The sequence below is a fragment of the Microtus pennsylvanicus genome, chromosome 11, assembly GCF_037038515.1.
Source record: "Microtus pennsylvanicus isolate mMicPen1 chromosome 11, mMicPen1.hap1, whole genome shotgun sequence".
NCBI classification, from domain to species: Eukaryota; Metazoa; Chordata; class Mammalia; order Rodentia; family Cricetidae; genus Microtus; species Microtus pennsylvanicus.
In genome coordinates, this window is record NC_134589.1 from 76404352 (window position 1) to 76422940 (window position 18589).

Genomic DNA, 18589 nt, shown 5'->3' on the forward strand with positions numbered 1-18589 from the left:
TGACTTATTCCTACCTTATTTTAAATGTCAAAGCTTTTAGAGCAGGAACTGTTCCCGTGGTATAAGGCCCCAGGCTCGCTGTGGGTATTACTCGTCCCTGGACTTCAGCAGGATTTTGCAGAGATCTATTACTGTGTTTGTCTATATTAACTTGCCTTGCCATTACCTTCTGCAATTTGCCCTTGTTCCTTGATTTGATTCAGTCTCTAGAGAACCAGTTGCCACTAGAAACTAGTGTGGCCTTTCATTAGACAGTGCCTAGGTAACAGAAGATGAACAGCAAATAATCTGTAAGGTGTTGCACCATGCTGGCGCATTCTGAACTTACCAAGAGCCTCCACAAAGTGTACTTGAAGTTTGTGTCCACTCTGTCCGCTGCTTAAGACACACACACAAAAGATTCAGAACCTCTGGGTCTCCCTTACCATTCTGCATTTAAGCAATGCCATCAGAACTGGAGAGATGGCTCAGCTGTTAAGAGTACTTTCTCTTCTCCAGAGAACACTCCTACATCACCCCCCAACTCCCTGGTTCAATTCCCAGCACCCAGGTGGCTCTAACTCCAGTCTCAGGGGATCTGACGCCCTCTTCTGGTCTCCATGGGCACTACAAACATGTTTTGCGCAGACAGACATGCAGGTGAAACATCCATACACATAAAATTTATATGGAAACAATGCCATCTTGGAGACATCAGTAAAATTCACAGTAGCTTATCTTCCCTTCCGTTGTGTCTTAGCTTATTTTCCTGTGGCTGCAGCAAAACCCAAATGGAATTTTTGGGAGAATGGATTTACTTCAGCTCACTGTTTGATGCATGGTCCATTATGGGAGAAGTTAAGGCAAGAGGAACTTGAAGCAGCTGGTCATTCTGTATCCCTAGTCGAGAAGCAAGCAAAGAGGGATGTCAAAGCATGTATGCTAGTGCTTAGTGCCTCCCTTTCTCACTCTTACGCAGTCCATGATGCTCTACCCAAGGCATGGTATCACAATAATCAAGATAACGCCTTCTGGGGCTGGAGAGATGGCTGAGTGATTAAGAGCACTGACTGCTCTACCAGAGGACCCAGATTCAAGTCCCAGCACCCACACAGCAGCTAACAACTATCTGTAACTGCTAGATCTGACACCCTCACATGAACATACATGTAGGCAAAACACTAATGTACATAAAATAAGAATAAATAAATTACATTTTAAAAAAGATAACACGTTCCACAGACGTGTTCCCATGTGACTGATTTTGTCAAACCGACGATGAGCAGCAATTATCACATATACTGACTTCACGGCACGGTTTAAACGTGTCTGGGAATTCTGTTCATAGTTCCTATAACCACTTCTGTTGAGGTTCCTTAGGCCACTCTGGAATAAACAACCCTGTCACATGGCAGAGCAGTGGGTTCATGTGTCTCTGCCTGTAGCCTACTAAGCTAAGCAGGAAACTGTTCTGGTTAATGGTTGCAGTAGGAAGCTGCCTGTGCTAGCAAGACATTCTCTTGGCTTTCACTCTCAGAGTTTCACTCCTGGCTGAGTCAAGAAAGCACGAGGCCAAAAACATATAACAAAGAAGTGAAAATACATATATGAATCTGAATGGTTGCCTTGATTCTCAGATAAACAGCAGAATCTTGACAATCCTCTAGTTTCGTGAGATTTTTGCTTTGCCTAGGTGGAAGGGAGGCCTGCCCCAGCCCTTGCCTTTCTTTGTCTTTCTAAAGAATAAAGAGAATGACTTCAAAGCTCAAGAATTTCACCATGAGTTCACTGGACGTGTAAAAGCAAGGGCAAGTCACATGACCTTTTACCTTTGAGTTTTACAGGAGTGGCCTGTAAATGCTGAAGTTCAAAACAACATGTGAAGAAAATTACTCTGGTAATGAAAGGGTTACTGCCGGGACCTAGCTGCAAATCCAGTTTGGGGAAGGCTCCAGAAGCTGGTAAGTAAATCAAACTGAAAAGAAAAACCCAGGGGGGAAAAAAAAGAACCCAACTGGGACTGGAGAGAGGGTCACTCCAATAAAAGAGAAGGGTCACAATGTAAGTACTTCCTGGAAAGAGACCTTCAGCCACCCAAAGCAGGAAGAACCAGCAACTGCATTTATTGGAACAGACTTAAGGAAATGCCCAGATGCCACAGCTTGATCATAAAAGGAACCTGGGAGCTAAAAGGGCAAAGGTGATGTAGTCAGTCTGGGGGCTGACAGACAGAGCATACAGGGTTCTGGAGTTAACTCCCTTTCGTCACAGCTGCTTCCAGTGGCCTGGCAAAAGTCAGTGCAGCATTGCGGAACAAGGCCTGCTTGTTGCGGTTCTAGTTGTTCTAAACGACCAGTTCCCAGGTTCCTTATAAAGCCAACTGTTGCTGATAACCAAACAGAAACAGGCTCCCGTGGGAAATCTGCATGGGACTGATGGCCAGTTCCTTAGGCACTGCCTTCTCAGGCCAGAATTGAGGTATCTTAGCCTCGATTTCACAGGCTCAACCTCCAAAGACCTGGAGTAGCCAACACTGAGAACTTAAAAGGAGGGGAGGATTTTTATGTGTTCATTTATTCTTTATGCTATTATTCTGAGTATTCAGAAATATTTTTTCTGTCCAATTAAAAATATTAGACAGTCAACATTGAGAATTTGGGGTGCCTGAGGAGATAGCTCAGTGAGTAAGAGGCCTGTTCTGCAAGCATGGGGATCTGCATTTGAATTCTCCAGCACCCACATAAAAAGCCAGGTCTAGCTGAACATGCATGCCTGTATCCTAGTATTGAGGGATAGTGATGTGGAATTTCCTTCTACGCTATGAATATGTTTTATTACCATTGGTTAATAAAGAAGTTGCTTTGGCCTATGGCAAGGCAGAATATAGGTAAACTACAGGGAGAAAGAAGGCATAGTCAGACAGATGCCATGTAACTGCCGAAGGAGTGACATACCAGCACCGGGAAGTCACAGCCTAGCAGGAATACACAGATTAATAGAAATTGGTTAATTTAAGATGTAAGAACTAACTAGAAATACGCCTGAGTCATCGGTCAAATAGTGTCATTAATATAGTTTCTGTGTGATTATTTGGGTCTGGGTGGCCCGAGGAGAATAGTCTCTGTTTACAGGATGGAGAGATGTGAATGCCAAGAGCTTGCTGCTCTCCCCACCTAGACAAATGGCTAGTGTCTGATTAAATGAGACACCCTGTCTCAACAATAAGACAGAGGGATAGAGGAGGACTCCTCACAACCTGCTTTGATGTCTGCATGCTCAGTCCCATGTGCTCAGACAAGCATATTCACAAGTATACAGCACACATATTACACGTGCACATGCACACACACACACGTACACATATGTGCATATACATACCCATTCAATAATCATCTGCCTAAATAAGAAGAGTCTACAGGAATCTCATTTCAACTAACTGTCCTCACGGTTTCATTCTGAAAGTTAATTCTATAAAGACAATGGTAGTGTCATTAGGCCACATGGTCCAGTAAGGAGAGTGTGCAGGCTTGAATGAGAGTTCCCTCCCACCCACCCCCCCCACAGGCTTGGTCATCAGGGAGTGGCACTATTTGAAAGGATTAGGAGGTGTGGCCTTGTTGGAGGAAGTGTGTCAGTGGGCTTTGAAGTTTCTAAAGCCCGTGCCTCAGTGTCTTCTTTCCGCCTAAGAATCAATGTATGGAAAGCTCTCAGCTACTGCTCCAGCATTTGCCTGTGTGCTGCCATACTTCCTGCCATGATGAATATGGACTAAACCTCTAAAACTGTAAGCAAACCCCCAGTTAAATGTTTTCTTTTGTAAGAGCTGTGTTGGTCATGCTGTCTCTTCCCAGCAGAAGAACGCTAAAACAGGGAGATTATTTCCTTTTTTCTTAGGCATGTAACAGCTGGATTCACACACCATTGAATCTACCTGAATACTCCCATTCAGTGCTTTGAAAATTATCCTGAGCTATACAACCATCACCATGATCAGTTTTAGAACGTTTAATCATAACCTCAGGGGAGGCGCGTCATTAACAATCACTCGAAAGCCTTCTCAACTCTGAGCAGCCAGGAATCCTCAGTCTTCACCTGTTCTCTGCACTGCACAGCAGTGATGTCATATGCTATATAATGGGGGAAAGTATTTGGTGAGGCACGCTGCTTGCTTCTTTCATTTAGCACAGTATTTTCAAAGGAACATACGTCCACTAAGTGGAATCAGCAGGTCGCATCTGTGTATTTATGCACTTGTATCTATGTAACAATACTGATTAAAGAAAAAGAGGCCGTGAACTCGAGGGAGATGGAATATGCGAGAGGTTGGGAGGGAGAAAGGGAAGGGCGCAAACAATGTAACTATGCTTTAATTTTTAAATAATAAAGAAATAAACAACAAAGAGCAGCTGGGCGTGGTGGCATATGCTCATAACCACAGCACTGTGGAGGCCGAGAGTCAAATCCCAGGGAACCACTGGTCGGTGATCCTAGCCTACGTGGAGAATTCTATGTCAAATGAATAAGTAGGAATGGCATATTAGGAATAGCACCTGGGATTGTTCTCTGGTCTAGACACGTGTGTGCTCCTAGATTGCCTCAATTACCATCAGAATGTCAGCATTTTTTCCAGTGTGGGTCCCACAAAGTTGAACTCATTACTTTGATTCCTAGAAAAGACAAGCCAGATTTACTTTTTCCTTGGTTAACAAAGCTTTTGACTTACTTACTGTGCTGGAGATCAAAACCTAGCCTTGTACATGCTAAACAAGTCATCTACCACCAAGTAGAATCCACTCCTCTACTCCCAACCTTGCTTTTAATCAAGCTGAACTTAAGTTGCTAATGGCAGCAGAAAAATATTTTTTTTTGTTGTTGTTGCTTTCAAACCTAAGCTTAGCTGGTGTACCCCATCTACCCAGCTATTTTCTCTCTGTTCTGATTCCATCTGCAGTAGGGGTTGGTATGAACGTGTGGGCCATTTCCAAGCATGGTAAGATTAGCCAGATAGGATGGATACCAATGGTCCTTCCTGTCTTGTGTTAGCTGCTTCCCCACTAGCATCCTCCTTTCTCTTATTCCAGTACCACCTTGAACTAGACTAATCATGTGGTCTGTCGGCCATTTGCCATGGATGGAAGAATTGAGAGAATATTTATCTTTGGTCTTAATGAATAATTCAAGGAAAGATTCATGGCCCACGAGGTTAATCAGGATGGAGGTGATAAACTCTAAGGCTTTGACTGGATTGTTGGAAGGGAAAACTTCCTATTGAACTTGAGGAAGGAAGCCTGTTACAAATGTCCCTCATCTTACAATGGGGTTGTGTGCTGATAAATCCTGAATTGAAAATGTTGCTGTTGAAAGTTCATTCAATGCATTTGACCTGCCAATCATCAACTTAACAACACAGTGCACTGGAGTGTTGGTTGTTCACTCAAGAAAGGATCGGGCTGGCGGGGCAGTGGTGGCACACGCCTTTAATCTCAGCATTTGGGAGGCAGAGGCAGGCGGATCTCTGTGAGTTCGAGACCAGCCTGGTCTACAAGAGCTAGTTCCAGTACAGGCTTCAAAACCACCGAGAAACCCTGTCTCGAAAAACAAAACAAACAAACAAATAAACAAACAAACAAACAAACAAATAAATAAGAAAGGATCGGGCTGAGTGGCTGCCCAGCTACTTGAAAGCATCTTGTGACATACCACTATTTCAAGTTTGTTTTTTTGTTTGTTTGTTTGTTTGTTTTTCGAGACAGGGTTTCTCTGTGGTTTTGGAGCCTATCCTGGAACTAGCTCTTGTAGACCAGGTTGGTCTCGAACTCACAGATATCCGCCTGCCTCTGCCTCCCGAGTGCTGGGATTAAAGGCGTGCGCCACCACCGCCCGGCTACCACTATTTCAAGAAAAAATAAAAGTTAAAAACTAGTCAACCATGGTAATGCACTTTAACTCTGGCAGTCAGGAGGCAGAGGCAACAGGATCTCTGTGAGTTTGAGGCCAGTCTGATCGACAGAGCGAGTTCCAGGACAGCCAGGGCTACATAGAGAGACCATGTCTCAAACAAAGCTAAAAACTAGAGGCATGGTTTCTTCTCATAATTGCTACCACACCCCTGTAAAATAAAACTTGAAACATCTAGCCATGGTGATGCATGCCTGCAAGCCCAGAACCTAGAAGGCAGAGGCAGGAGTATTAAGAGGTCAAAATCATACTCAGCTATAAAGCAAATTCCAATTCAGGCATGAACTACTTGCAACCTTGTCTCAAATAAAAGTACCCCAATAGGGAGCTGGAGAGATGGATTGGTGGTAAAAAGCGCATATGGCTTGCTCTTGTAGATGACTCCAGTTCAGTTCTGTTCCCAGAACCCACTTTGGACAGCTCTCACTACCTACAACTGCACTTTCATGGAAATTCAACACCCCTGGCCTCTGTGCCCATGCACACACAGATGCACAGGCATGCACACACACACATTAAAATAAAGAGTAAAAATGTTAAAAGTACCGCAGCAACAAAACAACTACATACATGAAACCATTGTAACTCCGAGATTGCCACTAACGCTGAGACATAAAAATTAACCAAGACCAATCTCAGTGTATGAGATCTAGTTAAGCTTGTCTAACAACATGCCTGTCCCGACTCTCCTCCTGAATTTGCCAATAAAGCACCTTGTTTGCTTTGGGCCATCTAGGTGGTACTCTCTGTTATATGCAGCTAAGAGTCCCGAGCCGTTTGACCTTTTAATTTGACACTCCCTCTTGAATAGGATCTGTGTTAAGACAAAGGAGCAACACCGCACAGGAAAGAGCCATAGCTTCAGGTGTCTGGGGGCCTGTACGATAGAGGTAAATAGGCAGGCAGAGGGACCCAGCAGTAAGAAACTGGAGGTAAAAGTGGGTGACATGTGGCAATTTGGGACAGATGAATCCTCCCACATTGCAGCTACTAGCGCTAAGAATCATCAGACAATCCACAGAGAGCCACCCACTTCTTGCCATGGTTGATTAGTTATTATTAAAAAAAAAACACCCATTGAGCTGTCAAGAACAGTTCCAGTTCTGTGAAATATCTGTTATGTATTACATGTTCTACAGTGTGGAGGCAAGCAGAGTAGAAACTGTTCCACAAAACAATGAGAGATCCTGTGACCTTGTGGGCTCTCTTTTCCCAGTGAGGTGACTTTAAGCTGTATATCTGTATATCCTTTTCAATCAATTGCTACTAAAAAAGTAATGATGTTAAGTGAGAAAGAAAGAGGCAAGGTTAGCTACCTTCTGGAACTGGAGAACTTGAAGGCACTGATTCCATGAACTTCCACCCACCCATGAAGTCTGAGACGTAAACTGAGAGGCATAAGGAAGACACCCAGTTGTGGAGAGAGCAGAAGTCAGCCAGGGACCTTCACAGACAGAAATAACATGTGTTTTTTTTTTTTATTTTCCCTTTTGAGACAGGGTCCTACTGTTTAGCCCTGGTTGACCTGGAAACTCCTGTTTTGGGAAAAAAAGACTGAGCATTTAATTAAACATTTTGACTATGTAGTATATTCTAATCACTAATCAAGATGGGGGTTTACATCTTCAAGTCTATCCATGACATTTCCATTGCCCTGTCCCAATAATCAAATAACCCCAAATGAGTGTCTAGTAGTTATTCATGGGAATCTAGGGTCCCATCGCTAAGTTTTGCAATATTCATCTGCTATCAGAGGTTGACTGCTGGGCAATAACTACCCAGGACAATCCATCCATCAAAGGACCAGAGTTGATGCTAGGATCCTCTCTGTTAGCTTTCTCTATTACTTTCGCATATCTGGGACCAAGGACAGCTTAAAGGGAAGGCATTACTTATTTTGGTTCATCTTCTCAAAGGTGTCTATGCATCATGGTAGGTGGGGAGATATAGTAGAACACAGTGGCTTGTCTCATTGTGAGCCAGAAAACACGGTGGGGGCATACAGCAAGATGCCAAAGACATGTCCATTCCCAATGACCACCTCCTACCTCCTACCATCTTAAAACAATGCTATCATAATGATGAATCTATCAAGCATCTGCCAGCTCATCTTAACAGTGCCCTCATGAATTAAGTGTCTGTTAGACATCCTCACAGACACACCCGAGGTGTGCTTTATTAATTTCCTAGACAGTTCTTAAATGAGCCCTCACACCATCTCTGAAATAATGCTAAACTTTCCTCAGACCCTGCTGGAACTTTCTAGATGGTGTCATAGTTTATATGCAGTCCAACACACCTTTTCATGCCTTCTAAGAAGCAGCTTATCATGTGGTCTCCCGGGTTCACTTCTCTGCTAAAGACAGGCAGGCTGCTGGGTGGGGCCCGGCAGCTGGGGATATTGATTAGGCTGCCAAGCTGCCCAACCGTTGGCAAAGGCTCCTGCCTCAGCCCCGATAATGGTGCTCTTCTTCTTGGGTATAGTAAGTGAATAGAATCACGTGACACCCTCCTGAGTCTGCTCGAAGGAAGAGCAGAGCCTGACATAAAGCCAGCCTGGGTGACAATTCATGAGGAGCTGCATTTCTGGGGCTCCCACCTAAGGCAGCTCCACTAGGGAGGGGTCTTCTCCCCAAGGAGCAGCTGCTGCTGACATAACCCTGCGGGTGGAGCTTGTGACTCTTTTTTTTTTTTTTTTTCGAGACAGGGTTTCTCTGTGGCTTTGGAGCCTGTCCTGGAACTAGCTCTTGTAGACCAGGCTGGTCTCGAACTCACAGAGATCCACCTGCCTCTGCCTCCCGAGTACTGGGATTAAAGGCGTGCGCCACCACCGCCCGGCGGAGCTTGTGACTCTTACAACTGTCTGACTTTCATGGCCCTTGTAAGTTTAGTGAGCGTCTTCAGGGCCACTAGCCTCTTCCTTCCCTCAAGTTGTCCAGTGTGATAAATTTACTCACATCTCAGAGACTGAAAAGGAGAAGGGAAATAAATAAAGCAGTTATCACTAAGAGACTCATCTTACGACCACATTCCAGGGACCCAGGGGCTCTGTCCATATTCCAGGGACCCAGGGGCTCCATCCATATTCCAGGAACCCAGGGGCTCCATCCATATTCCAGGGACCCAGGGGCTCCATCCATACTCCAGGGACCCAGCAGCTCCATCTATATTCCAGGGATTCAGGGTCTTCCACCCACATTCCAGGTACCCAGGGGCTCTATCCATATTCCAGGGACCCAGCAGCTTCGTCCATATTCCAGGGACCCAGGGGCTCCATCCATATTCCTGGGACCAGGGGCTCCATCCACATTTCCAGGGACCCAGGGGCTCCGTCCATATTCCAGAGACCCAGGGGCTCTATCAGTTGTTTCTGCAACCAGGTGTCCCCAATGCTAAAGAACAGCAGCAATATGCCCGATAAGACCTTCAGAACAGGAGGCCATTTTGTTTTTTTAAGGGCGGGATGAGCATTGAGCTTTGGACAATGACCAACTATGAAGTATTCTGTAGTAGGGTAATGGAGACCTCTAGGGAAGACATCAGGAAAGTAGTAGAAGCAAAATGGCTCCTGTTTTTGCTTCTTGGCATAGACTGAAGAAACGAGAGAATTGACTGAGCAAGGAGGAACTTGAAGACATTTTGCTCAGAGACAAAGAGAATGAGCAGCTGAATCCATTGCAGAGGATGTCAGCGTATAGAATGTCAAGGTGGGCAGATGAGTCGATAGTTAAGAGCACTTGTTGGACAATCAGGAGGACCAGATTTCAGATCCCATCACCCACGTAACAAGCCAGGTGTCTCGTAAATGCCTGTAACAGCTCAGAGGATTCATTGCCGTCTTTTGGGCTCCACGTGCACACAGTCACATGCATCTGTACACATGTGTGCATGTATTCAGACACAAATACATGGAATACATATTTTTTAAATAATTTCGTGAATGAGTCCTCGGAACCCTGAAATGATTGAGAAGTTGCCGCCAGAAGCAAGTTGCAGCAGACACTACAAGCAGGTCGCTAATGGGTGAGGATGTGGGCAGCATCTATAAAGTGAAAGAAGAGTTGGGTGCATGAGGTCCTGCCTTCCTGTCCCAGTGACTGGGAATGGACCTAAGCATCCCGGAATCCCTGCTGCTTGTGGGGTCCATGGCTGCTAGAGCCTGGGAACTGCTGCAGTGCTTAGCATTCGTAGCACCCTGTTTCTGAGCTTTGGCCAAAGAGCACTCGGTCCCTGACCCATCTGACTACAGCTGCTCGTAGTCTTCCTTTCTCCATGACTATCCTAGCAGCCTCAGTGGTCCCTAAGAGGTATCTGAGATGGTATAGAGCATCAAGTCAACATCTTTCTCCCTGCGCTAATGGAGGGGTCCAACCAGACACATGGGGGAAGGGGTTCATCAGAGGTGCACTGGGCCTCCCAGGCTGTGGCTCTCTGTGAACATCAGGCCCGATGCTGTCCGAGAGCACAGCCCACACCTTTGCAGGATCCACAATGCAGGGTGGGGTCACATAGTAGAGGACAGAGTCAGAGAATGGCTCCATACATTGAGAAAGAAACACAGGGATCTGGAGAGATGGCTTAGCGGTAAAAAGCACTAACTGCTGCTCTTTCAGAGGACCTGGGTTCTGTTCCCAGCACCCATATGGCAGCTAACAGCTGTCTCTGACTCCACACACAGATAGACATGCAGGGAAAAATACCAATGCAGATAAAATAAAAATAAATTATTAAAAAAAGAGAAAGAAACATAATAGAACTCTGATGTTTTTTTAAAATCAGCTAATGGGTAAAAGGGAGATTTGGATCTGGAACCATAGATTCAAGCACGTTGGGAGGAGCCACAGGGATGGAGTATGGTGGTTTTCTCTATGCCTATGTTGTTGGATGGAATATCAACAGAAAAACCTAAAGCCACTCTTTCCTGCTCTGCCAACCGCATGCTCTTTCGTGGGAATCTTCAGGGGTGGTGGAGCACCCTAATCTCGTTTTATTGCTCTACCCCATGTCCACAGAACAACAGCACATTGGCTCCAGTCTGAGAAAGGACAGACGATTGACCAATCCCTTGTAACTTCCTGGCTAGGCTGCCAATGATGTTGCCTGTAGCACGAATAATAAAAACCCAAAGACAGAAATTCGGATTCAAATGAAGGTCAGAAAAGCAAAACACTGACTGTTACTTCTACCTCTGTCCGAAATGATGATCCTGCCTCCAGGAATCTCAGAATGAGACTGTATCTGTGAGCTGTCTCCTCCCATTTTATAATCCTCTCTAGGGCTGGGATTAAAGGCATGCATGGCCCAGTTTCTATGGCAAACTAGTGTAGTTACTGTAATTAAAGGTGTATGAAACAAGCTGAGTGGTAGTGGCATACTCTTTAATCCCAGCACTCGAGAGGCAGAGGCAGGTGGATATCTGTGAGTTCAAGGCCAGCCGGGTCTACAAGAGGCTCTAAAGCTACGGAGAAACCCTGTCTCAGTTAAAAAAAAAAAGTGTGTGTGTGTGTTATCACTGGTCTGTAAGGCTGACCAGTGGGGCTGTTTTACTCTCTAATCTTCGGACAAGCTTTATTCATTAAAATACAAATGAAACATCACTACAGTTACCAAACAGTGAGGAGCTGCAGAGGATTTGGGGACCGAGAGAGACTTCACATCGAATGCTCCCAGCTTTGTGTCAGCACCAGAGAAAGAATTTGGAAACAAGATAAAGAAAGGAATTTTAGAAGAAAACTTTTCTTGCAAAGCCAAAGTAGGCACTCAGGGGTACATGTGGGTGACCTGGAGGTGAGTCCCATGTGCACAGAGTAGACGATACTCATGGGGAAATCTAATGGAGGAGGAGAATAACTCATGCACCAAGGCAGGGAAAGGTGGGGAAATTCCCAGGATGGGTAGGGATTTTTCCCAAACACAGAGCTTACCGCCCCTTTCTGTCATATGGGATTTCCGACGTGATATGATATCATATGCATGATGGACACAAAGTTGTGATGCTAGAAATATGGAAATGCAGTTGCAGAGCAGAGGAAGGCCTCTGGCATCCTCTTGGTGGGTCATAAGGTCTGCAGCGTGTTCTGATGACGTCAGAGGACATCTTGCTGCTTAAGGCCGCTTTGCCGTCATCTCTTAGGCACCATGCAAACCGCCTCGATTAGACCCAAAGGCTGGAGCTGTTCTTAGTCTTCATCAGATAAACTTTTTTTTTCCTGTAGGTGGCTGTTAATAGTGCAGAGGGGACGTGATTGTGGAGTGCGCCGGCCCTAAGCTGGACATTCTGTCACCAGCTCAGGGGACACAATGGAAGAGGGAGGGGAAAGAATGTAAGAGCCAGAGGTCGGAGAGAAGTTCTGTGGCACATTGTCTTCTGAACACAATGAAGCCATTGCCTTCTGCACTCGTGAATTCATACAGCTATCATTACCTGTAAAAACAAAACAAAACACCTCTTCATATGATTGGCCCACTACCAATTCAGTCTACACGGGGGCGGGGGTGGGGTTCACGAGGCCCCGCCTCTCAGTGAGGGTTTACCAGTAAAACAAAGAGGAGGACTGTTGGGAGGAGAAAGGGTTTCAATGGGGCCAGGGGGTGCAAATCTCCCAAACTCAGTATATGCACATAGGAAAAGTAAGCCAAAGACAGACATAAAAAATAGATAAATAAATCTTTCCCCAGACAGGAGGTTTTGGAACATTTACCAGTACATCAGTACTCCCAGCTCTTTTGGAAATTTCAACATATGAATACTATTTAAAGAAACCCTGCATGGAGCTTGGTATGACGGCGCGGAACGCTCACTGTTAAAATTAACACGAGCGGAGAGGGACAGTTGTGAGAAGCCCCGGAAGACCGGAAGACCGGCGGGGCCTCAGAAACGGGAGCGACAGGCAAGGAGGAGCAGACTGTATCCCCCCCCCCTCCGGGGAACAGGAGTCAGTTTTCAGCACACCTTTAACGATCCCAGAGAACGTTTCAATTTGATTCCCTGTCGCGTCTATTTCAGATGTCTCCGCTTCAGCTGTCAAGGACTTGGAGTGCCTTCACAAATCTTTCCCATTTTACTGTAGCTCGGGTTTCTGAATCCTGCCACTATTTACTGGCGAAGCTACATGAATGGAATGATAATTGAAACCTGAACTCTGTCACTATCTTGGTGAAACAAGGGCTCAGGGGAGATTTGCAGAAAAAGCATTATTGAGACCTCAGACTTGCCTTCCGTCCTATGAATGTGGCAGGATGTGGGTCTCGATGTGGAGACTGATGCAGCATTAAAAGACACGTGGAAAGTTTGCAGGAGGGCACCAGGACAGACATGGAAAGAGACGCTGAGGGCGTGCTCCAAATACATTTTCATGCAACTAAGTGTTTTGTGAAATTTAAAGTTTATGCCCCACATAACACAATTTTGTCATCAAATCATAGTGTTGGAACAAACACAGATGTCCTCTGATTTAAAAGACCTGGTCTTCATAGCGGTGAGACATGATACACATTCAAAAGAAATAACATTTTTAATTTTTGAACTTCAGTTCTTTTCTGGGCTTATGCTATATGTTGAGGTCCTCATCTGTGATGGTGGGCAGCGACAATGAGCTGCGATTTCTAACCAGGGCTAACATTCTATGAGATTCTGTGGCTAACACAGGATGTTCAGTAGGTTAAATGGGTTCAACACATTTTGGAGATACTGTTTTTAACTTCAATAGGGTTTACAGGATGTAATTGTACCGTAAGTCTAGGGCAAATTATGTTTTCCGGAGATCATGGGATATGAATGTGAGAAAGACCACTGTGAACACAGTCATCGGGAGTGAAAGCCACACAGAGGATGGAGAGTACAATGTGGTCAACGCAGGACTTCTAGACTCAGCTTTGGGTAGGGAGAGACAGTTTCCCGCGGAGAGGCTGTATTTCAGTGGAACCTTAAAGAGGTCAACCAAATGAAGTGGGCGAATGGGGTAGGAAGAACGCAAGTTACAGGGGGAAACTATTAGACTGGAGAAGACATAGCAGTCAGAAATCACAGTCATTTGGCTTTGGACTCTTGCCTGAATGAGCCAAAGAGATGAGTCTGGAGGATGTCTATTTTTTTTCGATGTCGTATGAAAGAAGTAGGCAGCAGAAGAGGACTGCCTTGGTGCAAGCAAAAGAAGGATACATTGTCTATAGAGTATAAGGAAACAGTAAAAACGACTAGGTTGTTAGCAAGTCTACAGACCGACAGATACACCACCATATGCCTTTCTCGGAGGCTGTGGATAAGAAAGTAGCAGCAATGAGAAGTCTCATAGGCTCTGCTACGGTCACTATTACTGTGATGAAACAGCATGATCAAAGCAGCATAGGGAGGAAAGAGTTTAGTTTTCCTACACTTCCATATCACTGTTCATTATTGAAGGAAGTCAGGACAGGAACCTGGAGGCAGGAGGCTGATGCAGAGGCCATGGAGACCTGCTGCTTACTGGCTTGCTCCCATGGCTTGCTTAGCCTGCTTTCTTATAGAACTCAGGACCACCGGCCCCTGGGATGCCTCCCCTACAATGGGCTGGACCCTCCCACATCAATCACAAACTAAGAAAACGCCTACAGGCTTGCCTGCAGATCTTGTGGAGGCATTTTCTCAATTAAGGTTCCCATTTCTCAAATGTCAAGTTGACTTAGCTAGCACAGGTCACAAATAGGCTCATGCATTTGAATACTTGGTCTTCAGTTGGTGACTCTGGGGATGTTATGAGACTTTTAGCGGGTGCAGATTTGCTGGAGGAAGAAAGTACATCACTGGGGCAAAGTTTGAGGGTTTATTATAACTTTGCTTCCTGATTGAAAACGAAAATATGACCTCTCAGCTTCCTGCCCCTGCTGTCCTGCTGGGCCATCCCCACCACAGACTCAGTTAACTCTAGAACAATGTGTTGGCTAGTTTTCTGCCAACATGACACAAGCTAAAGTCATCTGAGAAAAAGGAACCTCAATTGAGAAGATGCCTCCATGAGATCAGGTTGTAGGCAGGCCTGTAGGGCATTTTCTTAGTGACCCACTGGGCGTGGCCGAGATTACTGTGGATGGGGCTACCCCTGGGCTGGTGGTCCTGAGTGCTGTATGGAAGCAAGTTAAATGAGCTATGAGGAGCAAGTCAGTAAACAGCACTACTTCATGAACTCTGCATCAACCTCCTGCCTTCCAGTTCCTGCCCAATTTGAGTTCCTACCTTGGCTTCCTCAATGGACTATGACCCTGGATGTGTAAGCCAAACAAACTCTGTCCTCCCCAGGTTGTTTTCGGTCACTGCGCTTCATCGCTGCAATAGCATCCCTAACCAGCACAAACTGTAAGCTAAAATAAGTCCTTTCTTTCTTAAGTGATCTTGGTCGAAATGTTTTGTCAGAGCAACAGAAAAGTAACTAATATACACATCAACTCCGGCAATATGTAAACAAGAGAACTCTCCCCTGTGCCTCTAACCCCTGTCCTAAATAGGTGGAAAGCAAATCCACTCAACCATGTCAGCATTGAGCATTTCCTCAATCACATGAGCAGCTCCAAGAGACAGAGATAACACAGGAGAAAGGATGATCTCAAAGCTTATAGATCTGGAGGCAAGGTAGGTTTTTATTGTGTTTACAGGAGATTTACAGCAACTGGGAAATGGTTTTTATTGGAATTATAGATTCCTAAGTATAGAAAAGGGGGGTCATTCTTTGGAAGCAGAAGAGTTAACTTGGGAAAGTAGACAGAGGGCCAAAGATAAGATGCTGAATTTCTATTGGAGGTGTTCACAAATCTTTGTCTTAATGGATATGTGTGTGGTATGCATGCATGCATCTATCCTTGTTAAGGTGTTGGTTATTATGTCTGCAAATGTGCATGCACACACGCGCATGTGGACATGGAGACCAGAACTGACGTCCGGTGGCTTCCTTGATCACTCACCACTTTATATTCTGAGGCAGGGTCTCCCACTTGAATCTACAGCTTCCTGACTACAGCTACTCTAGCTTGCCAGCGTGTCCAGGGGTCCCTGTATCTGGGATTGCAGTGTGCAGGCTGGATGCTGAAGATCTGCGCTCCAGTCTTCAGGGTTGCACAGCAAGAGCTGGGCCATCTCCCCAGCCCATCCACTGCCAAGTCTCTTTAAAAGAACTCTGCTCATGTGGTTCAGAAATACTCCTCTAGTGCCCTCTGCTCTCAGCCGCAGTCCTCTCAAAGCCCAGACTGTTCTGGAGCCTGTTCTTCACCACTGCGCCTCCTCAGAAGTTTTTCCTTTAGAACATTCACTGATATTTTGTTTTCTAGATTCTTTCATCCTTTTATTGCCATTCTTTAAAAAAAAAAGTAGATTTTTCTTTCCTCCTCTACTGCTCTCTCTCCACCTACTCTCTCTCTCTCTCTCTCCCTCTCTCTCTCTCTCTCTCTTTCTCTCTGTCTTTCTCTCTGTCTCATTGCTCTCCTTCCTTGGTATTATGAAACCAAGTAGACAGCCTTTCTGAGAGAATAAAGAAAGGTGGAAAATAAGAACAGGTTAATTTTAAATCACATTTCTTAAGTAAATATGGAGGATTAAAGAGATGGCTCAGAGCTTAAAAGTTACCTCATTTCCAACGCCTGTGCTGGCTGGTCATCGGCACCTGTAACTCTCGCTCTAAGAGATCTGATGTCCTATTCTGGCCCTCACCAGCACACATGTGGCATATACTCACACATGCATACACTTAAAAATAAGTTAAGATAAGATAAATCTTCAAGAAAACATCAATGAACAAAAAAGAAGAAAAGGGAAGTTGCCAGAAAATCTATCATTGTAAATTAATTTACTTTCAGGTATTTCCTATGCTTTTATAACACACATAAACACAAATTATGAAATTCTCTCAGGGGCTGGAGATGGTTCAGCACTTCAGAGCATGCGTCTTGCAATGGTCTTGCAAGTGAGTGCTCATGTCCACACCCCCCCCACATGGACACATACACATTGTTAGGAATATTTCTTAGAATGAGCTTCTCCACCGATGCAAATAATTCCAAACAGACCAAATTAGACCGAATAAAAGACGTCCATGTTTAATGCAGTTCTCCCGGGTAGCACCAGGAAAGCATGGCAAGGGGAGGAGAGAGACGAGGAGACCACACAAAACCCAGAGACCATGTGTTCATTCTCTGGGGGGCAGTTTAAGTAGCCTGTGGGAGTGGTATTGACCTTCCCTGGAGAGGGGTCACTGTTTGGTGGGCTTTCTTTGAGGTAGAGTTTGAACTAAGGCAACTCTCAGGGGAGGGGGTTTGAAATGGAGTTCCAGCCCAGTATTCCAAAGATGGGTGCCAGGGGCTGGGATGAAGCCCCTGACTATAATATTCCAGACTCTTTGTAGAAAGGGGTGTTAGGGAGCTGGGGTGATACTTTTGACCAAACACACATACGTATATACACATATTATCTTATAAAAATAACAAAACACATATTATTCTTTCATAGTTTCTTTCTTTCTTTCTTTCTTTTTCTTTTTTTGGTTTTGGTTTTGGTTTTTAGACACAGAGTTTCTCTGTGCTGCCTTGGCTGTCCTGGGACTTGCTCTACAAACAAAGCTGGCCTCAGACTCAGAGCTCAGCCTGCCTCTGCCTCCCAAGTGCTAAGACTAAAGGCATGTACCACCACTGCCCTGTTCATTGTTTCTTTTAACTAATTTTATATCATTGTCAAGTCTCCAGAAGGTATCTTTTAGAAATGGAAGCAAGTAGCTGGGTGGTGGTGGCACATGCCTTTAATCCCAACACTCAGGAGACAGAGGCCAGCGGATCTCTGTGTGTTCAAAGCTAGCCTGGTCTACAGACCGAGTTCCAGAACAGCCTGATCTACAAGTCATGGAAGCAAGCAGTATTGGTGAATGAGTTACAGTAATGACTGATTATAATTGTGAAGAGACCAGAGGAAAGCAGTATCAGTGAGTGGTTTCAAACTATTGGCCACAGGCAACTAAGGAGCATCCAGGAACTGTTGGGTGTGGAGTGGGGAGGTGACGGGTAACGTGTGAGACTTGCTGACACTGAAGCCCCGTGGGACACAGCATTCATCTGATCCGTAGCTACGTGTGTGGGCCTGGAGTTTAGAAAAGGCACAAAACTGTGAGTCATCATCACTTAAGTGGAAGCTGAGACTCATGGGATGGATGAAATCACCCAGTCACATGAGCTATAAAAGACACCTTGTATAAATTCCTAGGAACCCCAATACTTAGAGGGAGCCAGAGGGCATGAGCTCACGGGAGTGACATAATTAGGCCTGGGACTCAGGAAGATGGCTCTGGCAGCAATGTTATGAAATACCTGGAACTGGAAAGAAAGAGGAAACGTGTCTCATGTGCCCCAGGGGAAAGAGAGAGAGAGAGAGAGAGAGAGAGAGAGAGAGAGAGAGAGAGAGAGAGAGAGAGAGAAAGAGAGAGAGAGAGAGAGAGGTCCTCAGGAGCTCTGAACGAGCCTGTGTGTTTATTTTTTTCCTCATGTCCCCCCCCCCTCCACACACACACTCTCTCGCTCCCTGTGTAGTCACGGTAAGCAGACATGTTTGGGCCCCATCCTTTCTCAGCCTTGGGAGTGCTATGTGTCCTCCTTATGATGTGTCCCAGCCCAAAGACCCTCACATTAGATTTTCCAGCCTCCA